This window comes from Triticum dicoccoides, chromosome 5A (assembly GCF_002162155.2).
Source record: "Triticum dicoccoides isolate Atlit2015 ecotype Zavitan chromosome 5A, WEW_v2.0, whole genome shotgun sequence".
Classification (NCBI taxonomy): Eukaryota; Viridiplantae; Streptophyta; class Magnoliopsida; order Poales; family Poaceae; genus Triticum; species Triticum dicoccoides.
Window position 1 is genome coordinate 324,768,880 of NC_041388.1, and position 7,312 is coordinate 324,776,191.

The window sequence follows — 7,312 nt, forward strand, 5'->3', positions numbered from 1 at the left end:
AGGACCCTGTGGTGTTGCCTCTGGATGAACAGGACCCCGATCGATTGAGCTAGTTGGGGCTGGATGAACAGGACCACCACGTGGAGGGCAGGATGAACAGTAGACGGTGGAGGGCTGGATGAACAATAGCCCGTGGAGGGTGTGGTTGAACAGGAGCCCATGGAGAGGGCTGGTTGAACAGTAGCCGGTCGAGTAGCGCGCGGTGGAGGCTGGATGAACAGGAACCCGTGGATGAACAGTCGCAGGTGGAGGCTGGAGGAGGTCGACGGTGGATGAACAGTAGCTCGTGGAGGCTGGAGGGGGTCGACGGTGGAGATGAACAGTATCCCGTGGAGTCCCATTTTGCGGTACGCCACACCCCTCCCGATGAACAGGACCCCCGTTTCGACCGTAGCGCTCCAACACAAGTCCGTTTCGTCCGTTTTGCGGTGCGCCACACCCCTCCCGATGAACAGGACCCCCGTTTCGACCGTAGGAGGTCTGTTTCTTCCTTTTTGCGGTACGCCGGACCCCTCCCAATGAGCAGGATCCCGTTTTGAACGTGGCCGGTCGAACATAAGGCCGTTTCCTCCGTTGTGCGGTATGCTAGGCCTCGTTTCCATCGCCTATTTCGTCCAAGCCCTCCCGATGAACACGACGCATTCCGTTGCCTCCCCATAAACACGACGCATTCCGTTGCCTCCCCATGAACACGACACATTTTGTTGCCTCCCCATGAACACGACGACGACGCTGTTTCTCCGTTCCGACCCAGCCATGTACACGAGCCCTGGCCGTATGTATGTGCGAGTAGGCATTCGAGACCCCGCCCGTATGTACACATACATGGCCGTATTTTCTTTCTTGCACCCTGGCCGCCTCTACTACGACACGTGCGCGCCTCTACATCCACCAGTATATATGTACGTACACGTTCACGACCAGAAAGACAACGCTATGTACGCTTCGACCAGGTGGGTCCCGACTGTCAGGCACTTCCTTGCGTGCGAAGATGTAGCTGGTGGGTCCCAGCAGTTAGGGGGGCGAAATATGGTGGCCCGTTCGGTTGGGTCCCCGCTGTCAGGTGGAGGAATAATTATTTTGCACGTAATAAGGAGGCACTTCCTTGCTGCGGCCGTGGACCCAGCTGTCAGCCTCTCCACGTACAGTCCATGTTCGATGGAAGCCGTTCCTTGACCACGTTGACCACGCCGCGCCGAGAGCACCAGGGTGGTGGACGACGGCGAGGCCTAGGATGGGGACACCGCGGAGCCGGGGAAGACGCGACAGTGGATGCCCACGCGTAGAGGAGTACGAGGGTTCACTGGTTCGCTACAGTGTGAGGCTGCCATCGCCGCGGAATAACAGGGGGTGTGGGTTAGTAGAGGGATGGCCTGGAGAACGGTGGGAGTAGTAGGGGGCGGTGAGGCCTCTGCCGCATCGCAGCCGGCCACGGGAGGCAGGAGCATGAGGCACGATCGGCGCTGGTTTGGGCGGCTGGAGCAAGAAGACCAGGGGTTAAAGAAGCACTACGGCCATTGGATGGACATCGTACGGTCACTGGAGCTAGAATCGTGCATACTGACTAAGTTGACAAAGCCCTCCGTCCCCGTCAACTTGGTAGGCCCACAAGTCAGCCTGCCACTATACTGGGTCCCAGCTAACAGGGGGAGTATTCATTTTTTGTGTGTAATAAGAAGACACTTCCTTGCGTGCGAAGATATAGCTGGTGGGTCCGAGCTGTCAGCGGTGGTAATGTTTTTTCGCAAAATACAAAGGCCCTTTCGGTGGGTCCCTGATGTCAGGTGGAGGAATCATTATTTTGCACGGAATAAGGAGGCATTTCCTTGCGTGCGGCCGTGGACCCAGCTGTCAGCCTCTCCATGTAAAGTCCACTTCAGATGCATGTCGGTCGTTGACCACGTTGACCAGGCCGCGCCAAGAGCACCAGGGCGGTGGACGACGACGAGGCCTAGGAAGGGAACGACACGGAGGCAGGGAAGACTTGGCAGTTGTTTCCCATGCGGAGGGGAGTACGACTGTACGAGGGTTTACTGGTTCGTCTGCCGTCGCCGGAGAATAACAGCAGGTGTGGGTGAGTAGAGGGATGGCTAGGCCAGCGATGGGAGTACGGTGGGACGGTGAGGCCTGCGCGGCAGCAGAGCCGACCGCGGGGAGGAGGGAGCAGGTAGTCCCGTCGGTGCCTGTTTGAGTGGCTGGAGTAGGAAGAGCAGAGATTGAAGAAGCACGATGACCGTTGGATGGCCATCCAACAGTCACTGCTTGTGCGTCAACCTTTTTTAGGAAAGCCTCAAATTTGTGGAAAACAACATACAACCCATCTGCCGTTATTTCTAATAATTTACAGCCCATTTGCTAATTATTAAGGTTTTTTTGGAGCCCATATTCTTTTTGTTAGCATTACAGACCATATTGTGGCCACGGTTAAAAAATTATACGAAATTTTGCATATTTCGGTGCGGTCCGAATTGTTTTTAATCCCAAAATTTCGACTCACATTCAAACTGATTTTAAAAATAAATGTATATCAATATAAAATCCAACAAATTCTCCACGCATAAAAATTAATGTAATTTCAAATCTCGAAATGAAAAAAAAGATATTTGAAACTAATTGCCGGTTTGATGTGTTTTAAAAATGTACAGCCCATTTCTCATTACTGATGGACCATTTTTTAGGCTAGCCGAATGAAAGCTCTCCTCGTCTTGAAAGATTTGCAGCCCAACAGGCCTGACAAAGCGACTTACTTGGCAAATCACAAAAAAACTGGGCTATGGCCATGGACCCAGCTGTCAGCCTCTCCACGTACAGTACTCTTCTGATGGAATGTCGTTGACCACGCCGCGCCGAGAACACCAAGGCCGTGGACGATGGCGAGGCCTAGGAAGGGGACGACACAGAGCCGGGGAAGACGCGGCAGTGGATGCCCACGCGGAGAGGAGTACGAGGGTTCACTGGTTCGGCTGTGGTGTGAGGCTGTCGTCGCCGCAGGGCCTAGCTAGCGGTGGGAGTAGTAGGGGGCGACGAGGCCTCATCAGCAGCACAGTCGGCCACTGGAGGCAGGAGCAGGCGGTCTCCCCGGCACTGGTTTGGGCGGCTGGTGCAAGAAGAGCAGCGATTGAAGAAGCAGCAGGACCGTTCGATTCAAATCCAATAGTTACTGCTGCTAGAATCGTTTGTTGACTAAGTTGACAAGCCCTGCGTACGCGTCAACTTAGTAGGCCCACAGGTCAGCCTCCCAACCGGTGCACCCCAGATGTCAGTGGGAGGAATCATTTTTTTCGCGTAATAAGGAGGCAGTTGATTGTGTGCGGCCAGACCAACGGAGGGAGTAGGATGGGCCGGGGAAGCCTGCGCGGCTTCACAGCGGGCCACAAGAGGAGGGAGCAGGCAGTCCCGCCGGCGCTAGTTTAGGCGGATGGAGCAGGAAGATCAGAGATTGAAGAAGCACGTCGGCCGTTGGATGGACATCCAACACTAACTGCTGCTAGAATCGTGTGTTCACTGACAAAGCCTTGCGTAAACAAGTCAGCCTCGAAATCTGTGGCATGTACAGCCCATTTGCTATTATTTTTATAATTTTCACTCATATTCTAATTCATATGGAATTTATTGCAGCCCGTTTTCCATTTTTAGAATTGCTGGCCATTTTCTGGTCAGTACCAGGGTCAAAAAATTAACTAAATATATGGGAAATTTTGAAAATTCGCAATTTTTTGCTGGGGAACGAAATATCCTTAATCCAAAAATTAATAGCCATACTAAAACAAATTTAAAAATAAATTAGTACTATGTCATGTTAAATCCAACGAAATACGTATAAGATATCAGTGAAGAACAAAAACAAAAAAAGAAACTTATATCCCATTTGCTATGTTATTTTTTTTGGAATTTTCAACCCCTTTTGATATTACTTTTAACAGGCATTAACCATACTCTTAAGCCAGGCCGGAATGCATCCCTCCTCGTCTTGAAAGATTTGCAGCCCAGTAATTCGGAGAAAACAAATAGGCCTATCTTGGGTATTCTTCAAAAAGAAATACTGGGCTACCTATTTTCCCAAAGAACTGGTGCATGAGCATTTAGCTTTATTTATTTATTTACTTATTTATGTTTAGGGGACCATGAGCATGTACCTGGGCCGGATTCCTGTGAGAGCCTCCCTTCCAGTTAATTATGGGCTTCTCTATTGGGCCTTCATCAGTGGGCTGCATGTTATCAACAAGTGGAAAATGTGTTCTGAGTTTCAAAAAAAAAGTGTCCCGTACGATAAATAGTGTGCGCTACGTACGGTACGGGGCACTAAAGTATCGAACCGTGCAACGACTTCCAAAACATTGTGTTTGTTGTTCTAACAACACATTTATTCAACCAACACACGAAATATACTACTGATTGTACATTGAAAACAGCAGTAGCAGCAACCAGGGCTGGGGGTGCAACAGAAGCAGTAAGCAGGCCAGAAGAGTGAAGACGCAGATCTCTCTTCCAAACCAAACATTGGCCATCATTACAAAAGGGCTACCAAAAAGAACAAGTGTATGCATCAAACTAAATAAAGATCCTACTACACCAAGTGTACGCATCTAACTAACTGGCTTATTTAGACGTTACTATTTTTTTCGAAACGGAGGCAAAAGAATTGCCTCATCGATTAATTCAGAAGAGGAGAATTGCCTGGTTAATCTACGGAAAACCGGGCTAAAACCGAAGACGTTACTATTTATTAAGCTGCAGTGGAGTCACAGATGGAGAGGAGTGGGAAACTTCACTAGTTCGGGTGCGCGGCAGCAAAGCCGCGGTGCCGCCCATGGGAGACAGGAGCAAGAACAGAGGTTGAAGAAGGAGCACGGCTGTTGGATTAACATCCAACGGTCCAGCTGCTAGAATCATTTGTTGATTAAGTTGACAAAGTCGTGCCTACACGTCCGCTTAGTAGGCCCACAAGTCAGTCACCAAATCTAACGGGTCCCAGCTGTCAACGAGATGAATAATTTTTTTCGCAAAACAAGGAGGCACTTCCTTCCGTGCGAAGATACAACCGGTGTGTCCCAGTTGTCAGGTGGAGGAAACATTTTTTTTAGCTTAATAAGGAGGATCTTTCCTTGTGTGCAACCATGGACCTCGTGGGTCCCAGCCGTCAGGCTCTCCACGTAAATTCCTCTTCCGATGACTCTCGTTTGTTGACCACGCCGCACCAAATGCAGCGAGGCGGTGGACGACGGCGAGGCCCCGGACGGGAACGACTCGGAGATGGGAAAATGCGGCATTGGAGTCGCAGATTGAGAGGAGGAGAAGGGTTATAACTGGTTCTGTTGCGGCGTGGGGCTGTAGTCTGTGGAGAATAACAGGAGGTGTCGAGGGGTGGAGGGATAGCCTGGCCGGCGGTGGGGTAGCGCTTCGCAGCGATGCATGCTAAGCAGAGCCGCTAGCCGCTGGAGGCCGGACCAGGTGGTCCCGGCGACGCTGGAGGAAGAAGAAGAGAGATTGAAGGTGCATGCCGGCCGTTGGATATAAATCCAATGGCTGTGGATGACACAATCATTTGTTGACCAAGTTGACAACACCATGCGTAGGCTTCGACCTATTGGCTCGCATGTCAGCCTACAAAAATGTGGCATATATTTAACCCATGTTTTCTAGAATGTACAGTCCATTTGCTGGGCTAGGTGAACAAATAATTTCGCGTCAATCAGGCCCATTTATATTTTCTAAGAAATCCCAGCCCATTTGCACTTCCTTGAAATACACGTATTAGGTGGGCTCGTTATATATACTCCCTCCGTCCGGAAATACTTGTCATCAAAATGGATAAAAGGGATGTATCTAGATGTATTTTAGTTTTAGATACATCCCTTTTTGTCCATTTTGATGACAATTAATATCAAAGAATAAACCGGAGAGGCACATTTTTTATATATATAATTAAGAAATTAGCGAGTTATTGCTCAAAATAAAAATGAGCGCATTAGTATTAAATTGGTCCTTAAAATCTTCGCAAGCTTTTGTACGCAATCACCAGGATTTTCCTTGCCTGTGAGTCAAAAACAACCAGGATTTTCCTTGCCAACTTCCGTTAAACATTTACTTTTATAAGTTGGGATGTTTTTATAATGTATATATAAGTCTCTATAAAATATACGATAATAGTAATAATATAAATATATATAATGTGGTTAGAAGGGAAAACATAAATTGGACACAACATTACTTTTATAAGAGACCCGCGTTTTATACCCCACAGTAGGCATACTAACAAGTTCACACACAAATACAATAGAAAAGGTAAACATTCATATCAAACTCAGGTTCACAGGACACGTTCATATCCATAGCCAACATTCACAATCAACAACTCAAAAGATTCATATATACACAAACTCAGCATATCTATGCATCCAAATGATTGATAGATCACACGACAATATTCATACATAATTTACAAAAAGATTCAGATATACACATGTTCAGTATGTTTATGCATCCAAATGATTGAGATCACATCCAATATGATCCATGGACGAAATTTAATTACCTAGGGTACATACTGGTAAATGGTGTTCAATCGGAGGTACTTCTTGCTAAAATTAGTTCTTGTACGAGTAAACTTTCGAATACATAAGAGGCAGCACAGACAATTTGAACTTTGCTTGTAGGTTTATCCTCAAATAGTGGCCTCATGCCGAGGGAGGTTTGAGCAACTTGGCCACTACTTTCATCCAACCAGTTTACTGGGTCATCTTGGTCCTGTATCTCGCCAAAATTCTACATTGAAGACAAGAAAGAAGGCGGTTGAGAAAATGAACCACCCAAATTTTTTGTGCAGTTCAACTGAAATGGAGCATCCTTGGCGTGCAGACTCATTAAGTGCCAGATGAATATACGCGTCAACCAACTTGTCTGGAATCTTTAGACTCCATGCCATATAGTTCGCTACCATATGTGCCGATAACCAAAAGGCACAAGTTGGGACCAAAGACTGGACTGCGTTTTTCTGGGCTATGCACCAAGCAATATTTTTGGCGTTCACTCTCCTAACACTTGGAGTTTGACAATTGGTTGACGCCGGTTGATACTCGAATGAATATAGGCACTTCTTGTCAACATCGATGCTTGTGTGAGTGAACTTTGGAGTACATAGCAGCAGCATAAGTACCTGTCCATCTGATCATTTTGTGCAGTTCTACTGAAATCACCCGATGTAATGATTTGCCTGCGAGTTCAGGCTCCAAATTATTCCTTTATGAAATTGGCAAACAGTAGCACAATACCAAATTACCAATACATATGACAGGCACAATAATCAGGATAA